Here is a 16693-nt window from a genome sequence, read left to right on the forward strand (position 1 = left end):
TCTCTTCTTTTGTTCATTGTTTTTCAAAGTTCTTTGGCAAGAAGAATCGATTTCTTCAAACCAGAGCTTATCTTTGGGAAGTGAGCATTCTAACATCTCAAGGGAGGTCATTTGAGGTGATCCAAGCACCTGGATCATTTCTGTAAGTGGAGGAACACCATTGTTGCTCTCACATTGGAGCATTTGCAGTTGGAGGTCCATGGAGTAATTCAGGAGGTTCTGAGCCAAGCCAATCATCCAGGCACACTCCTCAGGTCCTAGTGAAGCTAACCAGATGGCTGCAGCCCATCTGTAACTCCAAATTCAACAACCTCCATGTTCACTTGAAGCTGAAATCGAGGGAGGTCCATAGAATAATTCAGAAGGATTCAGGCTACAACAAGCATCCAGTTAGCATCATTGAGTCTCAGGGAAGCTATTGAGATCATTCATTCAAGCCCAGGTGCTCTCAATCATCCTCACGACCTCCATTTTCAGAGGTAAGTTTCTGAACTTCACCTCTCTAATTTAAGTACTCTTTGTGTTAAAGCTCGATTCTATCTTGTTCAGCATCATCAGAGGATTGAAAACCCTCTATCATTGTTCATTTATTCATCTTGTGCATCATTTAATTTTAAAATTAGGGTTTATGTGTTCTTCGTGTTCATGATGAAATTCGTTAGTTACACTTATAATAAATGAATTATGAGCCCATAATCATGTTCCTTGTCCAAAAACGAGTGAGATTGATGTTTACATCATGCCATTTAGTTGAGAAACCAGAGAGTTAGGAATTTGAAAATCTGAAGCTCGAGGAAGAAGATGAACATGGCGCGCGTAAAATTTGTATTTCCTGGCTTATCTGAAAATATAATATATTGAGTGTATATAGTTGACAAGCTGCGCGCGCAGCTCAGTTGGTTAAGTTTTGAAATGTGATCATGAAGGGCGTGGGTTCGAACCTCTCTAGGGCCAAACCAATTTTTTAACACCCATTTTCATTTCTTTTTTTTACAAACTTCACACAATTAATAAACCTATCAAATTAAATCATTTTCACTTCATTTTTCACACACTTGCTATTTAATATACCTACTTTGTGAATAATCAAAAAATTATAAAAAAATATTATTTATTTCATGTATTTTAATTAGGTTTAAAATAGTATGTTTTAAATGTTTTCTTAAATACTTATATATATATATATATTTTCATTTTGTTTTAACCTAATTACTTTGTGAATAATTTTATGATAAAACCCTAATTGTTTAGGTCTTAATTAAGTAAAAATCTTTATTTTTATCTTAATTAAGTTGACTTTTGTCAATTTTCAAAGCTGTTATCAGTCTCCGATTAAACGGATGATTAAGGTTTTCAAACAACAAAACCTTGTATCATTCCAGATCATTTTTTTAAATTACTTTTACACCAGTACTGCAAAGTACTGGGCCTCTAATAGAGTGTAAGTCCCAAAAACCTTCTCTTCTTAGCTTGTTTTCAAAACTGTATTTTCAAAATCTTCTTTCTGTTTTCAAAAACATTCTTCTGGTATTTGAAGGGCATTATTCCCGGTGAAACTCTTCAGATACCTATGTGACCTTTGTCCATCTTCACTTCTTCTGTTTTCAAAAACCATTAACTGTTTATCATATACATTCAACTGTTATCAACAAAAAAACAATAAAAATACTGTTGAGGCTCTGTACATACTTCTTCAATGGCCTCCACTCCATCCAGGTTAGGCTTTACAAGCTTTCAATTTACAGTCTTTATTTAAATTACTGTCAAATATAAATTGTGCATATATTAGTTTAGAACTACGTTTGAATATAAACCTTAGGACAGTGAAACTATATATATATTATAGGAATATGGCCTAGGATTGAGAATGTCTTCCCGGTGAAGGCTCTTTCCTAATTAGAGATCTGTAGTTCAAACCCCCAAGATGAATTATTCCCGGTGAAACATCTTGGCAAATACCTTAGAATCCAAATAAATAGGACACATCCACCCAAAGAGGAATTATTCCCGGTGAAACCTCTTACCCACTTGCTTAGAGCCAAAATAAGTTCAAAACTACATAAGCTTTCTCTTGTGCTATAACAAGGACCCTCGATTAGCCTCCTCTTGGGCTTTGTACAAGGACCCACAGGCTTCTTAAAAGCATTTCCAGCTTCCTCTTGAGCTTGTATACAAGGACCCATCAGGTTTCTTATAAACATAGGAACAGGTCTTTAGTCACCTTTTAGCCTACCCTGTTGAGTTTCTTCCAATTTAAACCAGACTTTAAACAAGCTAAGTTTGTCTCAATTTTGCATTGAGTACACTTTTTGGAATGAGATACATGGACAGTCTCTGTCACCCTTATCTTCATCAATCTTCCTTAGCAGAGTCTAGGATCCATGTTTGATCATCCTCAGCATTGAGTCAGCCTTCATCTTGGGCTTTAAACAAGAAGTCTCACTAGATAATCTTTCTGCCATCCATTTTAATAAAAAAAATCCCTGGAAAGGGTTAGCCTCCAAAGTCAATTATTAAATGTCAAAATAAATAAAGATTCATTTCTCTTAGGAGATAATTTCCCCAAAAGAGTCAAAACCCCTGGAAAGGGTCAGCCTCCAAAAAACATGATAAAGTCAGTCTTTTAACAGACAAATTCACCAGCTGAGTCAAAATCCCTGGAAAGGGTTAGCTTCCAAAGAAAAACAGTCTTTTAATAAATAAAACCTCCTCAGTAGAGCCAAAACCAACAAAAACAGTTAGCCTCAACCTTGGGCTTCATACAAGGCACCCAAACAATAAAACTCCCCTGTCAAGAGTCAGCCTCAACCTTGGGCATTGTACAAGGCAGATAATAGAGTCTCCCCAGTGAGTCCTTCACCACTCAGTAGCCACAACCTTGGGCTTTGTACAAGGCAGATAAACCATATTTTTCATGTGTCAAAGATTCCTAACACTTAGGATCTTTTCCCCATAGAGTCATCCATACTCAATTCATTAAAAAAGAGTCCGCCACAACCTTGGGCTTTATACAAGGCAGAAAATAATGTTTTCCCTAACTAGAGTCATAGTATAAAAAAAAAACCAATTTTCTCAGCAGTCAGCCACAACCTTGGGCTTTGTACAAGGCACACAAATAAAGTCTCCCTAAGTAGAGTCAGCCTCAATTCTGGGCTTTGTACAGAACACCAAATAAAATCCATCAAATAGACTTTCCCTAAACAGAGTCAGCCTCAATTCTGGGCTTTGTACAGAACACAAAAATACCCTGTAATTAACCCCCCCAGTGGAGTCATCTCTCAGAGTCAAATAATCATTAATAAATCAATCAAAAAGCCTCAAGCTTGGGCCTCATACAAGCCAGCTAAAGTCAAATCTTTTATACAGTAGATAGACATAGCTTATCTCCATAGAGAGATATTTTTACTACTCTGCCACATTCAAACAAACATTTCAATTTCAATTTCAATTTTAATCAAGTCTCCCATTTAGGATTTTGAAAGGCATGAGCTGGCAGTAAAACCCAGACATGTGGTAACTTTCCCTAATTTGGATGAGCATCTTTCTTTCATTTAAGAGGCATTTGACTGGTATACTTGCACATACACAAGTAAGGTCCCCCTCTTGAATGAAATGAATTCAGTTATTCTGTCACTCCTTTAAATGTTTGTGGTAGAATAGTATTAATACCTCTCTGTAGAGATAATTTCATGTCTCTTTACTGTAAACAGAGATTTAATTCCAAGCTTCAACCTTGAGCTTCAAACAAGGCACCCAAAATAATTAATTTCCCTAGTTAGTTCCCCGAACTACATTAAGCTCTGACTTCCACTAGGGATATGTAGGCATGAGGTTCACAAGGAATCTCAGCGAGCTAATAAAATACCAAAAATAGTCAGTTTGTCTGTCTGTCTGTCTTTTAAAATCAATTCAATTCTCTCTCCTAATACAAAGGAGAAACTTTCCCAATCATTAGCAATAAGCACAAACACAATGACACAGAGAAGGTTCCTGTAGAGTACTACAGATATGTAGGGTGTTTAAACACTTCCCTATGTATAACCGACCTCCCGGACTCCAGAATTTCTAGTCTAGGTGAAATCCCCACACTTAGCAAACTCCTAGGGTTTAGTTGAGATCTTTTTTCCCCTTTCCTACTCGTAGGACAAATAAGAAAGTTCGTGTGATATCGTAGGAAGAACTGAAATAAAATTCATCCCGCCACGGGCGCATTCTCCTTCCAAATTTCGCGTGAAGGGTCTAGCGTGCCGTCCTCCCAAGTGAAACGGGGAGGTAAAGAAAACGACCACCACAGAAAAATGGCGACTCTGCTGGGGATATAAGTGTTAAAAACCTTGGTTTTTCATCCAAACCAATGGTTGACCTGTTGCTGGTCCAGCCCCAATGAGGAATTAGGGATGCCAAATTCCCCCTCAAACAAGAGAGGTCCTGCCTAACCTCTGTGTCATATCATGTGTTTGTTGCATATATATTTGTTTATTTTGTTTATTCTGTATCGGGAAAGGGCTTGATTCCCCCTTGTGGTGAGAAATCCTATACCCGGATTTGAGTGCAACATAAGATAGGATGGAGGATGTCTTCCCGGTGAAGGCCCTCTAATCTTGGTTCACAATTCTACTCTTGGGATTTGCCTGGCTGGTTGTGATTAACTGCGCCACTGCATTCCGAGACTGATTTGTACCAGGAGGACCTAGAAACACATTAACCCCACTTAAAGCCTTTTTTTAGGACGTAGAGCGGTGATTACGGAAGTAATTGTCACGCAGATACTACACTCAGAGAAAACTCTCTTATAGATACCAATCAACGTATCTTTAAGGTTGAGCAAAAACTCTGAGACCCCTAGAACCCGTTCTACAGGTACAAAAATCCTTAACCTTAGTTTACCATTGGGGCGGGGATTGCGTTTGGACTTCATGAACACTATACCCTTCAACGCCATGTTTGTTTAAAACTCTTGTGTGTGCATTCATGCATTCATGCATCATTCATTAATAAACAACTAAAAACAAAAAAAAAAAGTCTTTTTCGAGTCATTTTTCAAGGAAACTGAATAACGAACGTTTTGAACTTCAGAGAAAGAGAGAAACGGAGAAAGGACTTAAGGATCTATACCATGGATTACGGAAGAAAGAGAGCTAGGAAATACACCTTCAAGGTTCCCCAGGTCGAGGAACTGGGAAAGCTCGGAAAACTGGTGGTCAACCCCCAGGCTTTCAAGGAGAAGTATGGAAAACTTCTGCCTTTGCTCAATACCAACATTGTGGATGGGATCCTTCCCACATTGGTACAGTTTTACGATCCAACGTATCACTGCTTCACCTTTCCAGATTATCAACTCATGCCTACGTTAGAGGAGTACTCTCGTCTGATTGGAATACCCGTGTACGCGCAAGATCCGTACTCCGGTTTGGAAAAGAATCCTGACGACGTTATCATTGCTGCAACTACTCCTTTGAACGTAGTCGACATCAGAACTCATATGGTGAGTAGAGGAAGAATTCAAGGATTGCCCTCCAAATTCCTGTTTGATCAAGCTCGGTACTTCGTCAGCATCCAAGATATGAGCGCTTTTGAGGAAATCTTGGCTTTGCTTATCTACGGATTGTTTTTGTTTCCTAACATTAACGATTTCGTCGACATCAACGCAATTAAGATCTTCTTAATTGGAAATCCAGTTCCAACCTTGCTTGCGGATGCTTATCACTCTGTGCATTCAAGAAACCTGCAGCGAGGAGGATTAATCACATGCTGCGTACCGTTGTTATACGAATGGTTCGTTTCGCACCTGCCAAAGTCTAGCACTTTCTGGAACATGAGGGATGGCCTTTACTGGTCACAGAAAATCATGTCTCTCGCTCATACAGACATTGATTGGTGTAGTCCTGACAACGACGAAACCAAGATCATCTTCAGTTGTGGAAATTTTCCCAACGTACCCCTTATTGGAACTAAGGGAGGAATCAGTTACAATCCAGCTTTAGCCCGTCGTCAATACGGCTATCCCCTGAAAAATATACCAAGTAATATTCAATTGGAGGGTCTGTTCTTTAAGAACATCGACGATCATGGCAACATGCTGAAGAAGGAAATTGTCCAAGCCTGGCGTCTTGTTCACAATAAAGGGAGAAGATTGTTAGGAAAACATCTTTGCATCTCCCTGGATCCTTACCTTCAATGGGTACGCGTCAGAGCATTCAAGCTCAGGATGCCATATCAACATCAAGAACCTATTCCCCTAAGGGAACCAATTTACCTTTTCTCCACCGATGTTGAAAAACTGCAAGCGGCATTAAACAAGGTATGCCAAGAAAGGAATGCTTGGAGGAACAAGTATCGAATTGTCAACACGAAAAATGTTGAAATTCAGAACATCCTAAGAAGGAAGGATGAGTTACTTGAAATACTCGATCGACAAGTGACACAAACGTCACTTTCTCATCATATCCCTCCTGCTTCCTGGATCATCGATCAGCTCACGTCAGAGAACGCTCAGCTCAAGAAACAGAAGAAGATGTTAGAACGTGAAGTCGGCTCTTCATCAAAGTTTTAGAGTCCTTTCTCTCAGTTTCTCTGTATTTCCATTTTCAAAGTGTGTAAAAACGGCGTTTTCGCTTAACTAATAAAAGTTTGATGTTTCATAACGTAATTATGGTGTTTCCTTGAAAAATAATAACTTAATTGCATATCATGCATCGCTTTAGTCGTACGCACTGACACGAGAATTGTCGCGGATCTAATAGTCACTTTCCTTTCTCCAGAAAGAGAGGAGGAGAAGGAGGTGAACCAAGACTTTCAAGCTGTCTCATCCATACAACACTCGTTCAAGTCGCAAGAAAAGAATGGAAGACTTTGAGCAAGAGAATGAAGAACTCAGGGAAGAGATTAATACTCTCAAAGGTACTGTTGAAAGACTCAATAGTATGGTAGAAGCCCTGGTAGTTGCGCAGAATCGACCAACGCCAGAAGAACCGTGTCATACCCTAATTTTTGACCCCCCTGAGATGATATATCTTCAGGATTTTTCATCAGGTCAAGACAAGTACCCAGAGCAGTCATTTCTCCATCTGGTACCTAATCAAGGATGCTCAAAGACAAGAAAGCTCAGGCAAAGGATCAATCAATACAAAGACTAGTCTCTAATACAATCATGGGGCTCAAAAACTTCACTTTTCTCATCTATGATTGATTAGACATCCAGTCATATGAGTACAGGTTTACTCAGGTTACCAGACTAGGGTTTTGAACCTATCAAGGACTAAAATCAGGGATCACATTTGGGAAACCCTAAAAAACCTCAGAGGGTCATTCAAAGACATCAATCATCTTCAAATAACTCATATTACAAGGTCTACTGGACATCACACTTCAATTCAAAGTCTACAGTCATTACTTTCACATGGTCGACAAATTAGGGTTTTGACCTAATTCACCAAGATAGTTGACTTCTGATCAGGGCATGAATCCAAAACTCAAGACATGATTCAAGGATCTCTATTACCTCCATATAATCCATTTATATCATCCATTTGGGGAGAAGATCTTATTTCTACACAAAAGCCCAAAAATTCACTTTGTCAGGAAAAAGTCAACTGTGAAGGATCATCATTGACTTTTAAGGTCTTTGGTCAAAAAATGACTTTCAAAGATCAATATCATCAATATATGGATGTCAAAGTCATTTGGCCAAAGAAATTCAAAGAAATTCATCAAGGAGCGAAAAGTCGGGAATTAGGGTTTTTGAAGGCATGGTGAGATCTCAAAATTTCACCTACACAACTCAAAAAACTTCCAACATGAAAGTTGTAGATCTTGCAAAATAAAACAACATCTTACAAAGGAACTTTTTTCAAAAGATCAACCATTTATGAAGTTTTGGAAATTTTGAAGTTTAGGTCATAAACACTTAGAAATTTTTCTAAGTGTTTTAACCTAGTTTTCATCCAACTTTGGGCTCATTTTTCACAAATTTCCTAAATGATTCGGAAGAAGACATAAACTAATGATTTGAAGTAGATGTTTAGGGCTTTCCAAATTGTGTTCAACCTTCTCCAAATTCAATTTGAGCTAGGAGTTATGCTTGTTCAAAGTTGGCCTCATGAAGTAAAAATATAGGTCATGGACACTTTTGGACTTTGCAAATTTTGTGCAAATAACCTCTCTTATGGATGCTACACGACCCATAACACATCTGAAACCATGCCATGCATTCATTTTTACCATGCCATAAGGATTGAAGAAGATTCTAAAAACAAGAACATGTGATTATGTAATGATTACATTTGTGAATTTATGGCAAATTGATGAATCACCCAAGGAATCTTCTCACCAACCAATTAGAGCTCATTTCTGGCTCAGAATTGTCCCCTAAGATCAAGCAAAATCGAGGGCTAGGGGATTGATCAAATGGAATCAAAATTCTCATCATTGCATAAGAGATATTTGCAAAATTCCTTCATGGCTAAGAAAGCAAATCAACTTCACTAAGGAAGCTCACTCCTCTGCAGCTATACTGATCCATTTGCCTATAAATACAGATGCATTCCTCATTCAAAAACACACCAAAGCAACCATATTCCTTGCTTTCTCTTTCTCTTCTTTTGTTCATTGTTTTTCAAAGTTCTTTGGCAAGAAGAATCGATTTCTTCAAACCAGAGCTTATCTTTGGGAAGTGAGCATTCTAACATCTCAAGGGAGGTCATTTGAGGTGATCCAAGCACCTGGATCACTTCTGTAGGTGGAGGAACACCATTGTTGCTCTCACTTTGGAGCATTTGCAGTTGGAGGTCCATGGAGTAATTCAGGAGGTTCTGAGCCAAGCCAATCATCCAGGCACACTCCTCAGGTCCTAGTGAAGCTAACCAGATGGCTGCAGCTCATCTGTAACTCCAAATTCAACAACCTCCATGTTCACTTGAAGCTGAAATCGAGGGAGGTCCATAGAACAATTCAGAAGGATTCAGGCTACAACAAGCATCCAGTTAGCATCATTGAGTCTCAGGGAAGCTATTGAGATCATTCATTCAAGCCCAGGTGCTCTCAATCATCCTCCCGACCTCCATTTTCAGAGGTAAGTTTCTGAACTTCACCTCTCTAATTTAAGTACTCTTTGTGTTAAAGCTCGATTCTATCTTGTTCAGCATCATCAGAGGATTGAAAACCCTCTATCATTGTTCATTTATTCATCTTGTGCATCATTTAATTTTAAAATTAGGGTTTATGTGTTCTTCGTGTTCATGATGAAATTCGTTAGTTACACTTATAATAAATGAATTCTGAGCCCATAATCATGTTCCTTGTCCAAAAACGAGTGAGATTGATGTTTACATCATGCCATTTAGTTGAGAAACCAGAGAGTTAGGAATTTGAAAATCTGAAGCTCGAGGAAGAAGATGAACATGGCGCGCGTAAAATTTGAATTTCCTGGCTTATCTGAAAATATAATATATTGAGTGTATATAGTTGACAAGCTGCGCGCGCAGCTCAGTTGGTTAAGTTTTGAAATGTGATCATGAAGGGCGTGGGTTCGAACCTCTCTAGGGCCAAACCAATTTTTTAACACCCATTTTCATTTCTTTTTTTTACAAACTTCACACAATTAATAAACCTATCAAATTAAATCATTTTCACTTCATTTTTCACACACTTGCTATTTAATTTACCTACTTTGTGAATAATCAAAAAAATTATAAAAAATATTATTTATTTCATGTATTTTAATTAGGTTTAAAATAGTATGTTTTAAATGTTTTCTTAAATACTTATATATATATATATATTTTCATTTTGTTTTAACCTAATTACTTTGTGAATAATTTTATGATAAAACCCTAATTGTTTAGGTCTTAATTAAGTAAAAATCTTTATTTTTATCTTAATTAAGTTGACTTTTGTCAATTTTCAAAGCTGTTATCAGTCTCCGATTAAACGGATGATTAAGGTTTTCAAACAACAAAACCTTGTATCATTCCAGATCATTTTTTTAAATTACTTTTACACCAGTACTGCAAAGTACTGGGCCTCTAATAGAGTGTAAGTCCCAAAAACCTTCTCTTCTTAGCTTGTTTTCAAAACTGTATTTTCAAAATCTTCTTTCTGTTTTCAAAAACATTCTTCTGGTATTTGAAGGGCATTATTCCCGGTGAAACTCTTCAGATACCTATGTGACCTTTGTCCATCTTCACTTCTTCTGTTTTCAAAAACCATTAACTGTTTATCATATACATTCAACTGTTATCAACAAAAAACAATAAAAATACTGTTGAGGCTCTGTACATACTTCTTCAATGGCCTCCACTCCATCCAGGTTAGGCTTTACAAGCTTTCAATTTACAGTCTTTATTTAAATTACTGTCAAATATAAATTGTGCATATATTAGTTTAGAACTACGTTTGAGTATAAACCTTAGGACAGTGAAACTATATATATATATTATAGGAATATGGCCTAGGATTGAGAATGTCTTCCCGGTGAAGGCTCTTTCCTAATTAGAGATCTGTAGTTCAAACCCCCAAGATGAATTATTCCCGGTGAAACATCTTGGCAAATACCTTAGAATCCAAAAATATAGGACACATCCACCCAAAGAGGAATTATTCCCGGTGAAACCTCTTACCCATTTGCTTAGAGCCAAAATAAGTTCAAAACTACATAGCTTTCTCTTGTGCTATAACAAGGACCCTCGATTAGCCTCCTCTTGGGCTTTGTACAAGGACCCACAGGCTTCTTAAAAGCATTTCCAGCTTCCTCTTGAGCTTGTATACAAGGACCCATCAGGTTTCTTATAAACATAGGAACATGTCTTTAGTCACCTTTTAGCCTACCCTGGTGAGTTTTCTTCCAATTTAAACCAGACTTTAAACAAGCTAAGTTTGTCTCAATTTTGCATTGAGTACACTTTTTGGAATGAGAGACATGGACAGTCTCTGTCACCCTTATCCTCATCAATCTTCCTTAGTAGAGTCTAGGATCCATGTTTGGTCATCCTCAGCATTGAGTCAGCCTTCATCTTAGGCTTTAAACAAGAAGTCTCCACTAGATAATCTTCCTGCCATTTTTTTTCATCCTTTAAATAATAAATGGAGTGCTACCCAAATCAATCACTTTTAATAAAAATCCCTGGAAAGGGTTAGCCTCCAAAGTCAATTATTAAATGTCAAAATAAATAATTTCATTTCTCTTAGGAGATAATTTCCCCAAAAGAGTCAAAACCCCTGGAAAGGGTCAGCCTCCAAAAAACATGATAAAAGTCAGTCTTCTAACAGACAAATTCACCAGCTGAGTCAAAATCCCTGGAAAGGGTTAGCTTCCAAAGAAAAACAGTCTTTTAATAAATAAAACCTCCTCAGTAGAGTCAAAACCAACAAAAACAGTTAGCCTCAACCTTGGGCTTCATACAAGGCACCCAAACAATAAAACTCCCCTGTCAAGAGTCAGCCTCAACCTTGGGCATTGTACAAGGCAGATAATAGAGTCTCCCCAGTGAGTCCTTCACCACTCAGTAGCCACAACCTTGGGCTTTGTACAAGGCAGATAAACCATATTTTTCATGTGTCAAAGATTCCTAACACTTAGGATCTTTTCCCCATAGAGTCATCCATACTCAATTCATTAAAAAAGAGTCCGCCACAACCTTGGGCTTTGTACAAGGCAGAAAATAATGTTTTCCCTAACTAGAGTCATAGTATAAAAAACCCAATTTTCTCAGCAGTCAGCCACAACCTTGGGCTTTGTACAAGGAACACAAATAGAGTCTCCCTAAGTAGAGTCAGCCTCAATTCTGGGCTTTGTACAGAACACCAAATAAAATCCATCAAATAGACTTTCCCTAAACAGAGTCAGCCTCAATTCTGGGCTTTGTACAGAACACAAAAATACCCTGTAATTAATCCCCAATGGAGTCATCTCCCAAAGTCAATAATTATTAATTAATCAATCAAAAAAAAGCCTCAAGCCTGGGCCTCATACAAGCCAGCTAAAGTCAAATCTTTTATACAGTAGATAGACATAGCTTATCTCCATAGAGAGATATTTTTACTACTCTGCCACATTCAAACAAACAAACATTTCATTTCAATTTTAATCAAGTCTCCCATTTAGGATTTTGAAAGGCATGAGCTGGCAGTAAAACCCAGACATGTGGTAACTTTCCCTAATTTGGATGAGCATCTTTCTTTCATTTAAGAGGCATTTGACTGGTATACTTGCACATACACAAGTAAGGTCCCCCTCTTGAATGAAATGAATTCAGTTATTCTGTCACTCCTTTAAAATGTTTGTGGTAGAATAGTATTAATACCTCTCTGTAGAGATAATTTCATGTCTCTTTACTGTAAACAGAGATTTAATTCCAAGCTTCAACCTTGAGTTTCAAACAAGGCACCAAAAACATTAATTTCCCTAGTTAGTTCCCCGAACTACATTAAGCTCTGACTTCCACTAGGGATATGTAGGCATGAGGTTCACAAGGAATCTCAGCGAGCTAATAAAATACCAAAAATAGTCAGTTTGTCTGTCTGTCTGTCTTTTAAAATCAATTCAATTCTCTCTCCTAATACAAAGGAGAAACTTTCCCAATCATTAGCAATAAGCACAAACACAATGACACAGAGAAGGTTCCTGTAGAGTACTACAGATATGTAGGGTGTTTAAACACTTCCCTATGTATAACCGACCTCCCGGACTCCAGAATTTCTAGTCTAGGTGAAATCCCCACACTAAGCAAACTCCTAGGGTTTAGTTGAGATCTTTTTTCCCCTTTCCTACTCGTAGGACAAATAAGAAAGTTCGTGTGATATCGTAGGAAGAACTGAAACAAAATTCATCCCACCACGGGCGCATTCTCCTTCCAAATTTCGCGTGAAGGGTTTAGCGTGCCGTCCTCCCAAGTGAAACGGGGAGGTAAAGAAAACGACCACCACAAACCGCAAAGGACTGTGGTTTCCGAGATTGTTTCTACTCCTGTTCCTCAGTATACCATGCCGCCTGATCGACCTTGGGGCATGCCGTATAACTTTACTCCAGAAGGGTACATACCTCCAGCTTCTGAAGCTCCAAAAGTCACCATGGATATGCGTCCACCGGAGGGTTACAAACCTCTGGAAATTGAAGTTCCAAGAGCAACGGCAATGGGTTTCACACAACAGAATGCTGAGATTCCAAGATCTGCTGTCATGGCTTCTCCACGACCCATTATGCATACTTTTCCCCCGCATGGCGGACAAGTATATCATCACGCTCCAAGTGAGGACGCTGGCGTGTATGAAAGATTGGACGAGTTCCAAGAACAGTTTCTGCAAATGCAGAAGGAACTCAAGACTCTCCGAGGACAAGATCTATTTGGAAAGAATGCTGCAGACCTCTGTCTGGTTCCAAATGTTAAGATTCCTCACAAATTCAAAGTACCAGAATTCGAGAAGTATAAAGGGAATTCATGCCCACAAAGTCATCTTGTGATGTACGCTCGAAGAATGTCAACTCAGACTGATAATCAACAATTGCTCATTCATTATTTTCAAGACAGCCTGACTGGTGCTGCACTCAAATGGTACATGAACTTGGACAGTTCAGAGATTCGTACTTTTCGAGACCTCGGAGAGGCCTTCGTCAAACAGTATAAGTACAATCTGGACATGGCTCCCGACAGAGATCAACTCCGGGCCATGACTCAAAAGGATAGAGAAAGCTTCAAGGAATACGCTCAGAGATGGCGTGAAGTTGCTGCTCAAATTTGTCCACCACTTGAAGAGAAAGAAATGACAAAAATCTATCTCAAAACTTTGAGTCCATTTTACTACGGACGAATGGTTGCAAGTGCACCAAGTGATTTTACTGAGATGGTAAACATGGGTGTGCGTTTGGAAGAAGCAGTTCGAGAAGGACGCTTGAACAAAGAACCAGAATCCTCTGTTGGTCCAAGGAAGTATGGAAGTTCTTTCCAGAAGAAAAAGGATCAAGATGTCAGCAATGTCTTGCACAAAATCAAGAAGAAATTCCAACCTCAAGTTGAAACAATAACTCCGGTTGTTAACTCAGCGCCAGCTTATCAACCTCAGGTTTCGCAACAACAAATTCAACAAAGGTCGCAGCAACCTCAGCAGCAGGTTCGACCTCCAAATTACAACAATCGGGCTCCAAGGTATCCTGCCTTTGACCCCGTACCAATGCCGTATGCAGAATTGTTTCCAACATTATTGGCAAAAGGACTCATTCAGACAAGGAGTCCTCCAAATCCTACAAACAGTTCCTCACCATGGTATAAGGCTGACCAATCTTGTCCCTATCATCAGGGGGCACCAGGTCACAATATTGAGAACTGTTTCCCTTTCAAGATTGACGTCCAACGATTAGTGAAGAGCGGAATGCTATCTTTCAAAGATACTAATCCAAACGTCCAAGCAAATCCTTTGCCGCAGCATAAAGAAGCTTCAGTCAATCTGATAGAACAACACCCCAATGTCATTCAAATCTACGACATTCGTCAGATAGGGGAGAATCTTGTCAAGATGCACGCTAGACAAGCTGGGTACGGTCATGTACCACCTCACAACTACTTCACATGTGAAATTTGTCCAAAGAATAATCAAGGATGTGCCGTAGTTCAAGCTGCATTACAAGAACAAATGGACTTGGGATGGATTCAACATATCCGAGTCAGAACTGAACATGACATCAACATGGTTCAAGGATGTCCAGGAGAATACAAAATCTACAAAGTTGAAGATCTTGAAGGATCGGTAGTCAGGTTCCATAAAACCTTAAATGGACTTGCCTACTTTGGAACGGATTTCCATCCTTACAGTAGATGCGAAACCTGTCGAAGAAATTCACGAGGATGTTTGCATGTTCGCAACGACATTCAAAAGCTAATGGATGACAATACCATTACTGTTCTTGCCAATAGAGAAGATGACGAAGTCTTTACCGTATCTCCTCAAATTAATCAAGTTGAACCAATGCAAGTCAAGTACGACAGCAGGAAGACAGCAGTTGCACCACTAGTCATCTACTTACCAGGTCCTGTACCGTATGAGTCCAGCAAGGCTATACTGTGGTGGTCGTTTTCTTTACCTCCCCGTTTCACTTGGGAGGACGGCACGCTAGACCCTTCACGCGAAATTTGGAAGGAGAATGCGCCCGTGGCGGGATGAATTTTATTTCAGTTCTTCCTACGATATCACACGAACTTTCTTATTTGTCCTACGAGTAGGAAAGGGGAAAAAAGATCTCAACTAAACCGTAGGAGTTTGCTAAGTGTGGGGATTTCACCTAGACTAGAAATTCTGGAGTCCGGGAGGTCGGTTATACATAGGGAAGTGTTTAAACACCCTACATATCTGTAGTACTCTACAGGAACCTTCTCTGTGTCATTGTGTTTGTGCTTATTGCTAATGATTGGGAAAGTTTCTCCTTTGTATTAGGAGAGAGAATTGAATTGATTTTAAAAGACAGACAGACAGACAAACTGACTATTTTTGGTATTTTATTAGCTCGCTGAGATTCCTTGTGAACCTCATGCCTACATATCCCTAGTGGAAGTCAGAGCTTAATGTAGTTCGGGGAACTAACTAGGGAAATTAATTATTTTTGGTGCCTTGTTTGAAGCTCAAGGTTGAAGCTTGGAATTAAATCTCTGTTTACAGTAAAGAGACATGAAATTATCTCTACAGAGAGGTATTAATACTATTCTACCACAAACATTTAAAGGAGTGACAGAATAACTGAATTCATTTCATTCAAGAGGGGGACCTTACTTGTGTATGTGCAAGTATACCAGTCAAATGCCTCTTAAATGAAAGAAAGATGCTCATCCAAATTAGGGAAAGTTACCACATGTCTGGGTTTTACTGCCAGCTCATGCCTTTCAAAATCCTAAATGGGAGACTTGATTAAAATTGAAATGAAATGTTTGTTTGTTTGAATGTGGCAGAGTAGTAAAAATATCTCTCTATGGAGATAAGCTATGTCTATCTACTGTATAAAAGATTTGACTTTAGCTGGCTTGTATGAGGCCCAAGCTTGAGGCTTTTTGATTGATTTATTAATGATTATTTGACTCTGAGAGATGACTCCACTGGGGGGGTTAATTACAGGGTATTTTTGTGTTCTGTACAAAGCCCAGAATTGAGGCTGACTCTGTTTAGGGAAAGTCTATTTGATGGATTTTATTTGGTGTTCTGTACAAAGCCCAGAATTGAGGCTGACTCTGTTTAGGGAAAGTCTATTTGATGGATTTTATTTGGTGTTCTGTACAAAGCCCAGAATTGAGGCTGACTCTACTTAGGGAGACTTTATTTGTGTGCCTTGTACAAAGCCCAAGGTTGTGGCTGACTGCTGAGAAAATTGGTTTTTTTTTTATACTATGACTCTAGTTAGGGAAAACATTATTTTCTGCCTTGTATAAAGCCCAAGGTTGTGGCAGACTCTTTTTTAATGAATTGAGTATGGATGACTCTATGGGGAAAAGATCCTAAGTGTTAGGAATCTTTGACACATGAAAAATATGGTTTATCTGCCTTGTACAAAGCCCAAGGTTGTGGCTACTGAGTGGTGAAGGACTCACTGGGGAGACTCTATTATCTGCCTTGTACAATGCCCAAGGTTGAGGCTGACTCTTGACAGGGGAGTTTTATTGTTTGGGTGCCTTGTATGAAGCCCAAGGTTGAGGCTAACTGTTTTTGTTGGTTTTGGCTC

The sequence above is a fragment of the Vicia villosa genome, unplaced genomic scaffold (genome assembly GCF_029867415.1).
Source record: "Vicia villosa cultivar HV-30 ecotype Madison, WI unplaced genomic scaffold, Vvil1.0 ctg.003374F_1_1, whole genome shotgun sequence".
Lineage (NCBI taxonomy): Eukaryota > Viridiplantae > Streptophyta > Magnoliopsida > Fabales > Fabaceae > Vicia > Vicia villosa.